Genomic DNA, 16965 nt, shown 5'->3' with positions numbered 1-16965 from the left:
GGGATCATGTCTCTGAATAAATTAACTTCATTAGCACTTGCATTGGATCCATACAAATGTTTGTAAAAAAATTTAAATAAAGCAATAAAAAATTACGTCAGCCACCTTGAAAGTCAACAGCCATGCTTACTTAAGCGCATGATCAATGATATCAACATAAATATAAGCAGTTATTTGTCACATATATACACATGAGCATAAATAAGGTCCAGCGCCGCGCTAACCACACACACGCACACACGCCGATTAATAATGAAATAATACGAAATAAAGTAAAATTAATGAGAAATGCCGCATTTGTTATAAAAATATAAATGTAACGTCATAGTAAACGCGTGAGTTTATTTGTAGCGCATGAAATCACTGCGCATGCGCGCCGCCGTTTTACAGCATTTGTGAGCGCCACGAACTAACTGGCCCATTAAGCATAAATATAAACCGGTTGGGCACTCTAAAGCGACGCGCTGTTTGAAGCAGCGCAAATCTACGCTTAACTTGAGCTGCGGCGCGCTGTTTTTCCCGTGGAAGCACGCGGTTGAAATGGTTTTACGGTTTGACTAGTGTTGCCTGCTTTTAAAGCAACTGGCGTTGCAAGCGTTGTCATCACTGGAAGTGTAGCATAGACAGGCGCTCACTCAGTTTGCTGTCTTTCGCACTGGCTATCGATAAGTTCGGGCAAATAAAAGTTTTCTGCCTCATTTGGGCGCGAGTTTGGGTTGCCACAGCTGTCTGCCAGTGCGCGTACCAGCGCGATGGCCAGTGTCCAAAAACGCGCTTTGCGCTGCCCGTGAGCAAGGTCAATGCTACCGATCGAGCGCTTGCGCGTACACACATACATTGGCGCTATGAGCGGCGGAAAGCGTTTCAGTCAATAGACTTTAATCGGAAATTGAAAAAAAATTGATAACAACAATAATTAAAATACAGTAGCTGTTGTTGTAGTTGTTTTTGGTTATTTTCTTATGTTGCTTAACAGACCATTTTGAAGCAGATGATAGAGATTTGTATTGAAATACGAGAAAAAATTATTTTTTTTTGACAGTCCGGGTCAAATTTGATCATGAATTTTTCGAAAATGGCATAAGCGACCTTTTTATAGAGCATTCCTTTTCCTACTAAAACAAGCAACCTTTTTATAGAGCATTCCATTTCCTACTAACAGTTCACAGTCTGAGACAAACGACCTTTTTGTAGAGCCATTCCTACTATCAGTTGACAGTCCGAGTCAAACTTGATCATGATGATTTCGTAAAGGTCATAAGAGACTTTTAAGTAGAGCATTCCATTTCCTCTTAACAGTTCACAGTCCGAGTCAAATTTGATCATGATTTTTTCGAAAAAGTCATAAGAGACCTTTTTGTAGAGCATTCAATTTCCTACTATCAGTTCACAGTCCGGGTCAAATTTGATCATGATTTTTTCGAAATATAGTTGAAAGCGACATTAGACTTTTCCTATCTGATAATAAGAAAAAAATAGAAAATTGTAAGGCGGGGAATATTTCCGTTACAACTAAGATCTCATAGTAGCACAGAATTTCTTCGAGGTATCTAAAAACCTATTTTTAGAGTATTAAGCGGAACAAAAAAAAAACAAATTAACACACTATAATGTATACATCTACACTGTAATACATATAAAACCACTTGTTTGCCCGCTTATTTTGTTGTTCGTGCCGTTTTCTCATTAGTTTGCGTCGCCTCATCAGCACTTTGCGCACGGAAGCCGCTACCGCCTTCTTCAAATATTACACGCCTTTGCTGTTGTTGACTTTTTGCAAAGGAAATTAATGATTTTCGGCGGCATGTGTCCAAAAATGCCTTTGATAAAAACAATAATAACAATTTAGCAAATAAATGTCGCTAATTGAATTTGCTGGTTTAAAGCAGTTTTTTGGGAAATTTTTTCTACAAATGAGTATTAATGTTGTTTCATTAACATTTTGGCACATCCCATTAGGGTAAACACTTTTAGAGACATACAAAAAAAAAAAAAGAAGTGCTAAATAAATGCAAGTTTTTGTACTTTAAGTGTTGTACTCGTAGTACATCAAATGATAATGTAGACAAACCAAAAATGAACCAACGAAAAAACGATGAACACTGCTACATCGAAGCTATATGGTAATACCCTTCACATGTGCATTTCTTATAGCATAGATTTGCGATCGGTCGGTTTGTGTACAGTTATATAGCAAAGCGGCTGAGCTCAGGTCACCAAGGGTTACACCTTGATGAACTGTAGACTGACTCAAGAGCAACAGAGAGGAGGGTTCGACTTAAAAGGCCTGAAACAGCCAATGAATCTCCGGTGACAAGGTGATAAGGTGCCGCCTTGGAATAAGTAATCCCAGCGCCTAAAGAACAAGGGAATACCTATACAACAATAGGACGACGCGGAAAAGAAGTACCCCGATTTCGCGTTCTTCAGTATTGAGATCAATAAGATCTTGATTAAGGTATAATGGTAAACTGATTAGAGCAATTTTGTCTTCGTACTGGTGAGAGTGGTATTCGGTCACTTTAGTAAACAAGAGTGACACTCTGCTGTGATGGCTGGTAAGTCAATATCACAGTTGCTTCCGTCTCGTTAAAGGCCTGGCAGGTCTTCAAGTAGGTTCTAAGCACGTCACCATTAAATTGACCGTATATCTTCAGTTAAAAGAACTACTGATTGGTTCTGAACACAATCTCACATGAGTACTTGGGTGCCAATCGCATGAAATGCATACCCAATGAACAAAAACCTCAACAGTGAACAAAAATCACAGCCAGAAGAAAACAAAAGCGAGGAATAAAGCAATGTTTTTCGCAGAAGTAGCAGTGTTCTGCGATCACCAGTGTTACAACTAACATCAGTGTCATTAAAGAAGACGAGTTCTCGCCCAGAAAACATGGTACCGATCGAGTCCACGACACCACATCTGAAGGACGCGCTAGCAGTTCTGCGAAAACACGTTCTGCTGCGCGTCCTCGAAACGGAAAAGCCGAACAGTGGAATACTTTGATGCTCAGAAAAGCCAAAAGGAACGATTAACATCAATACATAGCAGGTTAAAAAGACAATCTGAAGCTGTCATTATAAAGCCAAAAGTTAAAAGGCCCAAACGGAAAACTAGAATAGACACAATTTCACTGGAGTTAGAAAAGGACCAGGCGGAAATACCGAATTTTTTTGGAACGTTAAAGGGCACATTAAAAGAGGCCGCATCCGTAACCGACCTTAAACCAAAGGCCAAAACAGTAGAGATCATTGCAGAGATATTGATTCCTTAAATATCTACAGTATCGAAAGAATGAAAAATGTCTATGATATTGTGACCATTCGACCAAGTAATGGTTCTAGTGAGTAAGTTTTATATTAACAGCTTAATGGGAAATGACACAAAAAAACTTGGTCGAACGAAATACTAAAAGTACAAAAGCATTAGGGTTAAGATTGCGAATTTGACATCAAATTAGGGTTAAGTTAGAATAGGTTGGGTTAAACGACCGTTCCTAACAGGGAACTCACTTGGACAGGTTCTTCTAAGCCGGTCATGTGGTACCTAAAATCAGATCAGAGCAATTAGATTGCTTTTTAATATGTAAAATTGCTTTATAGGAATCTTTTTTGATATTTTTGAACGAAATGGGATTTTCATCGATGGGCAAATTCATGAAATTTTACTGTACTGTCTAGTTAAGAATCTGCATACTGTGCGGACCTAAAGTAAAATTAGAGAAAATGTTACTTACGATTTTAAAAATAGTGGTTGTTGTAGATTATCTGCAAATAGAAAAAGAAATATTTATAAATACTTCTCCAACACGTTTTAATACGAAATAAGTTTGGAATTTTTACTCTAAGGAAATGGAATATAGCTTCTAATCAGTATTTGCATAGACCTTTTTTCATTTAATTTGCTTTATGCATAGTTTCTTAAAGATTTCCTTACAAACTGTAAGCATTTGTTTTTGTATTTACAACAATTACACCGCTTTCTTAATCTTGAACTTTTGCGCCGAGCTGTTGACTTCAAGCAGCCCGTGTAATCAATACGACTAAGCTGCGCTTAAGAGCAAAAGCCTAGCTGATGAAGCAGCGCGCACACTTTCTGTAATCGATATGCAGCAAAGTAAACGCATTCGTAATTAGAAATGCAACCCTGCAAGAAAATGTTGCTAACTGCTTCAAAGGTTGTTTTTTCTAGATAGTCAATATCTGCATGGCAACTCCACTTCAATTGCAAAGAAAATAAGTATTTGTGGTGGCTAGAGAAAGTCAAAGACGGTTATATATAGTACAGAACGCTTGTATGCTTACTTCTAGTTTTTTATGTACTTCTTTCTTCATCTTCAAGTGTTTACTTTTTTACGAACTTTTTACCTCCTTTCCAAGTTATTTGCGGTTTTGCCACTTCATCTGCAAATTATGCGCAACATGGACTTTAAACTTGGCATGCCGAAGAACAACAACAAAAGAGGAAACAATTCGCCTGATTTATTGCAGACTTGCGGTGGTTTTTATCGGTATATACATATATAGGTTATGTGTAGGTAAGTCCCGCCAGCAACCACAAGCGCTGTCAACACTAATTTTTCGCTTGCCTTACTCGTACCCTTTTTCTGTTCTTTTATGGTGCGATATGGGTGTCTTAAGGCAGTTTTCTTGAAATTTGAAAGTGGGATATTCTTGGCATGACTTGTTTGTGCTTTTGATCCTATATTCTATGAACAAATTGCTGCCCTGCATACAAACTGATTGATCCAAATCAAGTTGTTGTATGAGAAAGTTTTTTATTTGACAAGATATCTTCTTGAAAACTTTCACAACTTATTTTCCAAGTCAACGTATTAATATCCGAAGAAATTGCTTAAATCGGACCACTATAGCATATAGCTGCCATACAACCTGACCGCTCCAAATCAAGTACTTGTATGAACAACCTTATTATTTGATAAGCTATTTTCATAAAATTTGGCATGAGTTATTATCTAAGGCAGTATTGTAACCTGCGAAGAAATTGTTCAAATCGGACCACTATAGCATACAGCTGCCATACAAACTAAGCGCTCCAAATCAAGTACTTGTATGAAAAACTTTTTTATTTGACAAGATATCTGCATCAATTTTGACATGAGTTATTATCCAAATCAATAGTTGCAACCTGCTAAGAAATTATTTAAATCGGACCACTATAGCATATAGCTGCCATACAAACTGACCACCAAATCAAGTTCTTGTAAGAACAACTTTTTTATTTGACAAGATTTCTTCATGAAATTCGGTTTGAGTTATGACACAAATCAATAGAGTAAACTTCGAAAATATTGTTAAAATCGGACGACTATAGCATATAGCTGCCATACAAATTGACCGCTACAAATCAAGTTCTTGTATGAACAACTTTTCTATTTGTGCTTCGTGTTGCACCGAAGTTAACGTTTTTTCATGTTATTTACTATTTTTATAACCTACTTTGTTATTGTAAACACTTTGTTTATATTTTATGATTATATTACGGCTATAAATATTTTTACCATTATTTTGTTTACTAAAAGCTTTAACCTTCTTTGTAATGCACCTGCATACAATTTTGCCCAGTGGTCACCATTCACCGTTCCCAACTGCAATTCGATACTTAAAACATTTAGCATAAACTCGTCTCTTATTCCTCTATTCACCAGCAACACATTGGCCTCTCAAATATTCATTTTGCTTTTGTTTTCCGGCGCATTGTTGGACATATTCACTTTATTTACTTACAATTACCTCATAATTGAGTAATTTGTTATTATTTTTGCCCTTTGTTATTTAATTTATACTCGTTTTCTGTTTTTGTTTACCTCACCACACACAATTAGCGTCTTGTTAGCCGCACTTCAGACCCTCCATACGGCAACTTCGCCAAGCCCTTTCCTCCACAGCTCGTATTATTTTACATAAACCTTTTAGCTTTTGTTTTGCTCTGTTTACTTTAGTTAATTAGCCTTTTATGTTTCGGCATTTTCTGCGTTTCCTTTTCTTTAACTTCTTTTTTTGTGCTTCTTGTTTTTCTGCAGTTAGAAAATGTGTGGATTTCCAGCACTTGCAACATGTTCAACGTGCAACGCGTGAAGGCGTCAAATTTTCATTCGTTTTGTCGGCAATTAGTTACGCAATTTGTTATTGTTGTTGTTGGCTTTGCGTACGTTTTAAGCGAAATTGATAGGTAGATTTTAAGAAAGGTATGATTAAATTACTTGAGGGTCACTTGCATGTGATATTACAGTTATATTTAGTGTAATATCTAATTACCAGTTACAATCGCTCAATTTTGACCGTTTGTAGCCGCCGTAAAAAAGAGGGAAATGACACAGGTTTCGAATGGGTTAGGTCTAGTTATACATGAGAACTTGCAAGGTCTTTTTCGAGTATCAAAATAAGCAAAAATCTGAAATCAGCTGATATTTCGCTCTTTCGCTCTAGAGTCCAGTAATGAAGAACAGACGGAGTTTGGTAGACGAATATAAGGACCACATTAGAACCAATGCGGATATGTAAAAATTTGAGAATTTTAATCCAGTATAGGTTCTCTTACCAGCGTTACAGACCAGTGTATATTATTATACCGTGTCCAGAATCGAGATAATTTCCCCTCATATCACTTCTTGCAGTCTACTAAGACTTGAAACTAAGTTGAAATTGACCTTTCAAAGGTCTTTGGTCGATACAAAGAGCATACTCGATGATTGCAAAATCGACAAATATTGATAAAGTCAGTCTGTAAGATGTTTTGAGTTCGAACACACTGTGAGCTTAGCTCATAAAACAATCCACCCTTTCTGTCAGAGAAATATTAAACTACATGCTGATACTAACTCAATGAACGTGACGCTTTCTCTCTCTTTCTCTCTCTCTTTCTCGGTCAACCATAAACGATCGTAGTTCTCTAGTAGAAATATCAGATAAGCAATAGTCTTTTTTGAGGAGTAGTTAGAAAAATTTTAGATATTTCGAAAGCAGATTATCTTGGGAGGACTATCTACGGTCAGCCATTGATATGATGTTTTTTTTTTGGTTCTTTAAAACATCTTCCAAGAAGCTTTAGATCATGAGAACTAACAGAACATACATCGAAGACAAAAAATTATATTTTTTAGAGTTAGGTTACTCGAGATTCAGACACAGTCAGCTTTTGTGCGTTCTTAAAATTATAAATCTGAGTACTTATTTGGGGTTGGGACGAAATTCAAAAGAATTATACGCTTGTACTTCTATAACCTCCTGGAAGAAAAATTGTTACACGAATATCAATATTCCCGAAAAGTTATAAGACATTCAAAAATATATCTGTAGCGCTCTATATAACGGTATCGGAAGAAGAAAAGTATCAATTATCTTCCTTACAGTTCTCATAAAGAGCACTTTAGAAAATCTAAATGCTTAGCAGGGTTGCAACTGAAAACAATACCCTAATGAAATGGACCTGGGCACAGAGGAATCAATGGGAATGAGCTAGCCGAACTCTTGACGAAAGAAGTTGCGACAAATAGTCCAATAGGACCCGAACCGTCTTTCGATGAAGGCTCCCACACTACAGAAAGTGAAAAGCGCCAGTAGAAAACGCACTGGCAAAGGTTCAACAAACTAATCACTCTTCACAGAGACCAATTGAGGCCGCTTTTGGTATTTTATATACTTGTAGGTCACTATTGCAGACTATGGGATTATTCACACAGATTGGGATACTGCCCCACGGATCAGTAAAGATCAGTCAGCTTTTGCGACCAATGAGCTCATTATCCTGCGTTGCCCTGCAATCGTAAGAAGGAAGTGTCAGGCAACCGGGCAATTTCATCCGGGGATAGAACACATTACAGCCATTAACTCAGGAGCTGGTCTAAGCTTCTTTGTTATGACTATGTTCTAATAACATGAAAGGGCACAATAGATACGGATCGCAGTGCATTCCTCAAATATCAATCCATCTATCGACTTGTCTATGGTATATCGATGGCATAGGAGGATGATTTTTACACTTAATTAGTCTAAATTAATTATTTTCACACTTGGTTCAGGCTTCAAAGCAATTGCGTTATCTGCACGAATTTACACAACTATTTGCAACAACAACAACGATTATTGTATATGCAACTTCTAAACTAAAATCATAGTTCCTCACTTGTTGGCCAACTCTTGAATATTCACCCAATATTCGCACGTCTGCAAGTGCAGCCAACTCAGTGTTGAGATTTCGCACCTCAAAATGTGATGTTTACCCACAGATACATACATGCATACACACAGATATTCATATATGCATGTATAAGTATAATATTAGCTTGTAAATGGTGTTCATGTGCAATGAAGAGGAAACCGACACGCATGCTTTGGCGTTTCGGGCAGGTGTTTGAGCAAGCAAACAAGACGGACATGCCGACACATCTGCTTTAATAAGTTGTTGTTGAGCAAATAACGAGGTGTTAAGTGCCAAAATGACAACAACTTAAAGTTAACACGAGACATAATTCATTAGCACAGAAAACGTCAGTAATTACGTCAGTCACTACTGTAAAGAAATACATACATATGTACATATAAGCAAATGATAAGCAGAATCTAGAGACGATTCAGAGAATATCTTTAATTATGGCTCGAAATCGAAACTGTCCTTAGTGCTGTTAACAGCTCTATATAAGAGGTTTTGTCCTCCAAACCTTTCGATAGACTTTCAGGAAGACTTTTAGAGGAAAGTATTCCAATAAAGAATACTGAAAAGAAAGAAAGACTTGGAGCATTCGAGAGAAATGCACTTCCCAAGATCTTGGAAGCCGGCCGCTCGAGTCATGAATATCGAATAAGACTAACCGCATAAAAATCCAACGATAGCGCTGGTTAGGACATGGCTTTCGCATGAAAAAATATACTCGAGCAAAAGGTTTCTTCATTCAAATCCAATGGAAGAAGCAAGTATATTGCCGACCTGTCTGCATATGGATGTACAACTGGAGTGAACTCGTAAAGGATAGAGGCAACTGGCGAAGTTTTATGATATCGGCACCAACACAAGGTTGCAGTGCCAAAGAAGAAGAGAAACATGAATAAATGAGCAAGAATATGCCACAGTGGGGTATAAATAATCTTGTGAGTCTTATTTTGAAAGCAGCCAAAAACTGTCGCCTCAGAAACATTCCTCGATAGGAAAAGGCAGTAACACAAAAAAATTTACAAAATTGTACTAAATTTTCTGTTTGGAACAGTATTTTTAATGGAATAAAATAAAATCCGAAGCTGTCTATCAGTTGGAGATCTGTAGAAAATGTGGGGTCTGTGCATCTACAGATGCGGAGAAGTCGCTGGAGAAGAGACGCAGTTCGCTTTTTCTTGGATGAGTCGCAGCTGAGAGAGAAGGTTTAATAAGTTTTCTAAAAGGAGCTCTACGTCAATCTTAGCTTTAGACGGTCCGGTAGTCTTTCTCAAGCAAATATGGCTACTATTAAGATGCTGATAGATGTACTACCAAGAATTCCAGCCTCTTTCTGGGCGGTTTGCATTCAATCCGATAGCAGAGCGGAAACACTAAGCACTGAGCTCGCTAACTGTTAGCTAGTCAAGGAGTATCTGCCTTCACTAGAAATATTATCGAGATATTTCATAGTTTCGTTCATTTGGCTGAAAGGTCATAGCGGAAACTCTGACAAAGCCGATGAGCTAGTCAGAAAGGACCCTCTTGCACCGCTCACATCGTAATGTGATCGAGTTGAATCTCCATTGGCGTCTTGCGACCTAGCATGGGACCAATGAACCTCGTGTACGCTTAACAGCTTTCGACGTCCAGCTTAGGTGCTACTGCGAGACACTTTTCGGCTTAGCGTAGAACGCTTGAGATCTACTGAAGTACATGCGGGCAATCGTAAGAATTCTTACTGGACACTGTCCATTAGGTATTCATGCGATAAAGCTCAAAATATTGTCGGACGCTAGTTGTGAAATGGGCATTGGATGTTATGGAGTAAGGTGAGTCTAGTTTTTGCAAGACTACGGCTGAAACATCTCGGCGGTCTTACCTCGGTAGTTTTATACTCGGCGAACCAAAACAAACTGATAATCTCATTCCTATTATACAGGAGCTTTAGATACCTCAACGGACCGGCGTTCTAAGCTCTCCAAATAAGATCTCTGTTAGGATCAAGCTCTTAGCCTATTCTAAACTGTCTCTTTGTTTCATTTCTTTTCGGAGACTTCTTTAAACCAAGAGTAGGGTATAATAAATTGTGCACGACGTATGTCACATCCAGTAAGAAATGTCTCAGACCCTATAAAGTATATATGTATGTACATAGGTTATATAAATGTTCAGCATGATGAGCTGAATAGATTTTGTCATCTCAGTCTATCTCTATATACGTGTACTATTCGCTCAATTTTGGAGGTATTTATCTGAAATTTTTCACATGTTTTTTTCTCCCTAAGAAACTGCTTTTTTGTTAGAATTGCTGATATCGGACCTATATAGCATATAGCTGCCATACAACCTAAACGTTCAAAATCATTTTCTTGTATGGAAAACTTTTTTATTTTACAAGATATCTTCACCAAATCTCTCACGGATTATTATCTCAAGCTATAATCTCCGAACAGAATGTTAGAATCATAGCACACAGCTGCCATACAAACTGAACGATCAAAATCATGTGCTTGTATGGAAAACTTTTTCATTCGTCGAGATATTTTCACTAAATTTGGCACAAATCATTTTCTAAAGCAATGGAGCAATTTCCAAAGAAAATACAGTGTGCGACAAAACTAAAGCACGGAATCTACCTTGTCGGTATTTAACTGGATAAAATCATAAATTAGGCATTACGTGATGTTTTATTGATTTGTATTATTAGTTCATGTATTCTTCTTTTAAAATTAGCAAAAATTAAACAAAATAACTTATTAAAAAAATATATAAAATACCATATATGAAAAACTCCAAAAATTTGGTGCGACAAAACAAAAGCACGAAATGGTTTTATGATTGAAAAATTTATGTCTTTCAACATTTGGTTGCGTATCCCTTATTTTTGAATACAGTTGCACATCGGCTAGGCATGGACTCAATTAATTTTATTTGATATGTCCCAGGAAATGCTTTTCCATGCTACCTTCACTTGAATGTATAAAACGGCCTTATTTTTACAATTCTCAAGTCTGATTTTTCGATCTACAATTTACCATTGGTTCTCTATGGGATTGAGATCAGGTGATTGTGCGAGTCGCTTCAAAATCTCATTCCCGTTATCAACAAACCACTGTTTTACACAAATAGCAGTGTGTTTCTGGTCGTTGTCATGTTGATAACTCCATTTTAAAGCCATTTCTTCTGCAACATGTGGCAGCATTAATATTCTGAGAAATATTTTTATGCTTATATTTGTCCATTATACTGTTTATATGATGAATTTATCCTATTGCATTCCCTGGAAAACAACCCCACACTAGTACATTGTCTCCACCATGTTTCACCGCGCTTGTTTTATAACGTTGATTTAGGCGTTGTCCCTTCGGTCTGCCTACCAGCTTCAGCCCATCTCAATCTTTGATATTAAACTTCGATTCGCCAGAAAAAAGTACAGATTGCCATTTGGTAATCGCTCAATTTATGTGCATCCTCACAAATTCCAATCACGCCAGTCTGTTCTTTAAATAAATAATACGGCTTTTTTGCAATAACTTGCTACAGGTAGCATGAAAATTAACCATGGACAGCTCGACGTTGTATGGATCTCTGTAATATATTTAACCGTAATTGTCTTACAATAGATATTGCCGATATAAAAGGGTAATTTTTTATTGCCCCAATGACTCCCTTATCCTCTCGTTCGGTTGCTCTCCACGGCCGTCTACCTCTATGCGCTGTAACCAAAGAGCTTGATTTGCCAAATCAGCTAAATGTTCGGGAAACATTAGGATGATTTATTCCAAACTTTTTTGCAATAGTCATAACCGATTCTCTTTTCTTAAAATCCTTAACAAATTTTTTTCTAAAATGAACAGAATACTTATTTCGAGCCATTGAAATATCTTTCTCTTTAACAAACAACCAATCGTACTGAATGACGAACTGCAACTGAATATGCATTAATATTTTTCTAATTAGGTAATAACTACACATATCCAACATTTTTGATCATTAAAAACCGTTTGACAAACAATTAATGTGCAATTAATGTAAATTCTTAGTTATGTGCTTTTGTTTTGTCGCACCAGATTTTTGGAGTTGTTCATATATTTAATTTTATATAATATTTTAGTAAGTTAATTTGTTTAATTTTTACTAATTTTAAAAGAAGAATACATGAACTAATAATACAAATCAATAAAACATCACGTAATGCCTACTTTATGATTTTATTCGGTTAAATACCGACAAGGCAGATTCCGTGCTTTAGTTTTGTCGCACACTGTATGATGACATAGTCCGTATTAGCAGCGCATAAGCACTATTACAATATGTGGTATATAATAGTAATACATATATGTATGTATGTTCGTTCTATACCAATCTCACTATGTCATCCTTCGTCTAAGACACACAGCCACACACATGGATACATGAGCATATTTAGTTACGTCTAAAGTTTCTAGTGACACTAAAAAATTACCATAAAACACATAAATCTTTTGGAGCAAAGTGCACGGCGTTGCCACTAAGCAAATATTTGATTTGCTAAGTGCAGTGCTTCGTCAAAGCAGGCTATTCTGGCAAGTGTCCATATGTATGGGCATATATTAGATGCTGGAAAACATTTTATTAAAGTTCCTGGGTAGTGGAACGTAGTATTAGCAAAAAGTTTAGGGAAAATATTAAATTATGGCTTTCTGGTCGTCTTACAGGTCCTCCCTGGTTCTCTCTTCAGTTATTCCTGCCAGCTTCTTGATAGTGCTTTGAAAGTGGATATCCAATCGGTCGAAGTGGAAAGAATTTCAAATTAACACATTTTTTTGGCGAAATTCGTTTTTTTTTTATTCAACATAGTTCCCTTCAAGTTTGATATGTCGATTAGAGCGACCCTCCAACTTATCAATACCATATTTGTCCTTTGTTTCAAAATAGGCCTCATTTTCGGCGATCACGAAGAGGTGACACTTTCTTTGCAGCGAACATTATTTTGGGATCTGAGAATGAAAGTAGGCGCTGGTAACCAGATCTGAAGCACACGGTGGATGCGGAAGCAATTCGAAGTCCAATTCATCGATTCATACCATTTAAACTGACTTTTGATTAGCTTGGTGAAACAGCACTTCTTTTTCTTCAAATGCGGCTCCTTTTCATCAATTTCGTCCTTCGAACGGTTCAAGAACGCTTTGACACTATTTATGGTCCTTCCTTCTTCAAGGTGGTCAATAAAATTTATTCCATGCGCATCCCAAAATACAGACGCCATAATCTTGCCGGCAGACTGTTGCATTTTTCCACGCTTTGGCTCGCGTTCTTTATGTGCAGTTCCCTCAGATGTCTGTCGATTGGACTTCGTTTCATCTATTATCTCATATCGATAGAGGAACTCGGACTTATTACGATTGAACAGCTCCATACACTGCTCCGTATCAATAACTAGTCGTTGTTTTTGGGCAAAAGTGAGCTCGCGCGTTACCCACTTAGCACAGAGTTTTCTCATACCCAAATATTCGTGAATTAATGAATGTTTTCTTATTTATAGAGTATCTGCTATCTTGCACAACTTTACTTTACGGTCATCCAAAATTATTTTGTGGACTTTTTTGATGTTTTTCGTCGGTAACAATCTTTTTTGGCGTCGACTGCGTTCACCGTCTTCGGTGCCCATCTATGGATCAGGCCTGGGACTTTTCAACTGATCCAATAATCATTGGAAAAATGTTGGAGACTAAGATTATCGTGGAGCCACACAGCCCTCTCTCTTCCTTAGAGAAGCTGGGTCAAATAATTGTTAAAAGAAAGGAGAAACTATTTAAAGATAAAAGAAATTCTTTACTGTTCAGCATTCCTTGAAGTTTTACCGCCATTTTGAGCGTGTTCTGAGGCATACTGTACCAACTGAATATTGTTTCTTTCGCTCGAATGAAATCTTTCTATATTTAACCGAGAAGTCAGTAGTAGAAATAACTTTTAGAGGAACTAAGAAACCTCAGACAATGACTATGCCATTTTATTATAACCTTTGTTGGGATCATGTCTAAACAACAGGGATATATACGGCGACCATTTTTAAGTGCCGCCGATGGAAAGATATACAAAAGACATTAGAAAACAAGCATGGACAACTCAATAACCAAAATCTTGATGAAAAATAATAGAAAAGTGCTCACGGGGCAAGAAAAATACTAGGATAGAAGAGTGATCTCAAAAAACTTCACATGACCAAACTATAAACAACTAAATATATACATATATACGATGTATATTAAAGCTCAAATTATTTATCGAATATTTAACTAAAAATAGCCCTAGCAAATCAAATAAGCACCCACGTGACAGTATGGACGTAATACATACTATATAACTGTATATATTTAAAGCTTGCGTGCAAATAATCACAATATTTCTTAATAATGTCATTGCATGTGCACTACAACAAAAAAGCAATAACAACCGCTTTTCAAATAATGACAGTTAGATAATGAACTCAAACTATTCTATTTATGTCTTTGACAAGCACTAAAATGCGTTGGCGTCGCGCTACTGATTCGTTTTAGCATGTAAGTGGTTGAACAAACATACATACGTACATACTTTACATACATATGTACATATAGGTATATACGTACAATAAATTATAGTAATAAGCAAATGTGCACGACACATGCTGCTGCTAGCAAAATAAATTATGAAGCGGACTAGTTCCCAACTAGTACCCGGGACCGCTTTTACGAAAAAGTAATAAAAATATCTAAAATTGCATTTTTCAGCTCCCTAAAAAGAAAACACATTTATATTAACTGGGCCATTTATAACTAGTTTCCTTCAAAGTAGTCCAAATTTGGTTAAATAATAACTAGTTCAGTCTCTTGTGTTTTACAATTTATTGAAAAGCTAAAATACATTTTTTTACAATTGAAAAGTAAAATAAATTAACAGCTTTTTTCTGGTTACCTAACTAGTTCAGTACTAGTTACTAACAGAATAAGAAAATGCATTAAAAAAAATAGGTACATATTCAATGCTAGAAAATATACACATTTATTTTTGCAAAGTAGAACTATATTTTATTATTTATACATATTATTCTGGTCACTCTTGAGTATAGACTAACTAGTTACAATCAATTGACTACAAACTCACTATAGAAATAAGTTTCTCTCAAGCATTTCTAACTTGTCAAACTAATACGAGTTAACTAAAATAATAATCGGTTAATTAATAAATAGTTCCATCCAAACTAGTCCGATTTTGACCAAAAGAATAACTAGTTCAGTCTCATAGGTCTTATAATTTATTGAAAAATTAAAATACAATTTTTTAACTATTGAAAGGAAAATATATATTTACAGCTTTTAATATATTTCTAACTGGTTCAGCTCTAGTTACTAAAAGAGTAGTAACAATTCGTTCAAAAAATAAGTAGTTACAATTTTTAGATACTTTAGCTCTAGAAAACTTGGCATATTTTTTTATTGAAAGGCAGAACCATATTTTCTGCCTCATTTCAGCTACTCTGAAACTAATTGCAATTAAACTAGTACGAACAGAAACTAGTTACACTTAAACCAGTACGAATTCACTATAGAAATCAGTTTATCTGAGATATTTTCGGCTTGTTTTCTTCAAACTAGTACAAATTTGGTTAAATAACAAATAATTCCATACAAACTAGTTCGAAATGTGCTAAATTATAACTAGTTCAGGCTTTTAAATTTTAAAATTTATTGATAATTTTTTTAATTTATTGAAAATTTTTAATAAATTTTTTAAAATTATTTTAATTAAATTAATTAACAGCTTTTATATATTTCTAACTAGTTCGCAACTAGTTACCGGAGCAATAGGATCAAATGCTACACAAAAATAATACGATTTTTTTAACTAAAGAAATCATATTTCATTCTCAAGCAAAATTAAAAAAATTTTTCTGGTCTCTCCTCAACTAGTTACAAACCAGTTCCAATAAAACTAGTCTGAAATATCAATGTCAATCAGTTACAACTCTCTTGTCATCTACATACTCCTTCAACACATATACATATATACATATGTATCCAAGCACTAATCATAGCCTCCGACTGCCGCTGACAGCATGGACAATAGCAATGATATGCCACGACTTACATACATCCCTGCATGCACCTAAAATTCTAGTAACTCGTGTGTTTGTGGCCATAAAATGCAGTCGTGCATAATATAAATTCTATTGTTGTGTAGCGTTGACAAGTAATATGGTTATATCTTGTGTGCGACATCAACATACCAATGCAAGCACGTTGCAGTCAGCGCAACAGCAACAACAACAAAAGCAACAGCAACACAAATAACAGTAATGGTTTAGTAAACTTAACGCTCGAGCTCGACGGTTCAGCGTTCATATGCATGTCAGTGTTATCAAATGATGCCATCAACAACAACAACAGCTTCATTACTTGTAAGTATCATTTTTTAATTAAATTAAACTCCGTTTTTAACACTAAGTGGATTCTTTTCACACTTTTAACGGCATAATTTTTATATTTTCATTGTTTTTATACCCACTGCTCGATGGCTTCAAGGTTTTTGAGTATTAGATATCACATGAAAGCTGAAATAACCCGTTCAAAAGATAATTCATGCGAAACCGTTAGATTCACTATGTAAAGCCACGAAGTACGAAGTTACGAAGTCTTATTTTTCATGGATCCGAATACAGGTTTTTATCAAGTTTTTGTCAGTTAAAACTCATGGACATGGATATTCGCGAAAAGAGCGAAAAACTGAAACATGCAATATTCCAAAATCATACCAAGAACCCGATTTAAAAGGTCCCATGGATCGATTATGAT

The 16965-nt window shown here is 36.0% G+C and overlaps 1 protein-coding gene across 5 annotated transcripts in view; it reads right to left on the bottom strand.

Moving 5' to 3' along the window:
- Window positions 1–16965, bottom strand: part of LOC126755142 (protein unzipped) — a 114467-nt gene that overhangs the window by 43028 nt on the left and 54474 nt on the right. For all 5 annotated transcript variants that reach the window (XM_050467509.1, XM_050467510.1, XM_050467508.1 and 2 more), the window contains exon 4: window positions 3738–3768. The gene's annotated coding sequence lies outside the window, so the exon portion shown is untranslated. The remainder of the gene's footprint in view (window positions 1–3737; window positions 3769–16965) is intronic.

The sequence above is a fragment of the Bactrocera neohumeralis genome, chromosome 4 (assembly GCF_024586455.1).
Source record: "Bactrocera neohumeralis isolate Rockhampton chromosome 4, APGP_CSIRO_Bneo_wtdbg2-racon-allhic-juicebox.fasta_v2, whole genome shotgun sequence".
NCBI classification, from domain to species: Eukaryota; Metazoa; Arthropoda; class Insecta; order Diptera; family Tephritidae; genus Bactrocera; species Bactrocera neohumeralis.
This window is presented reverse-complemented; position numbering and strand designations above follow the sequence as displayed.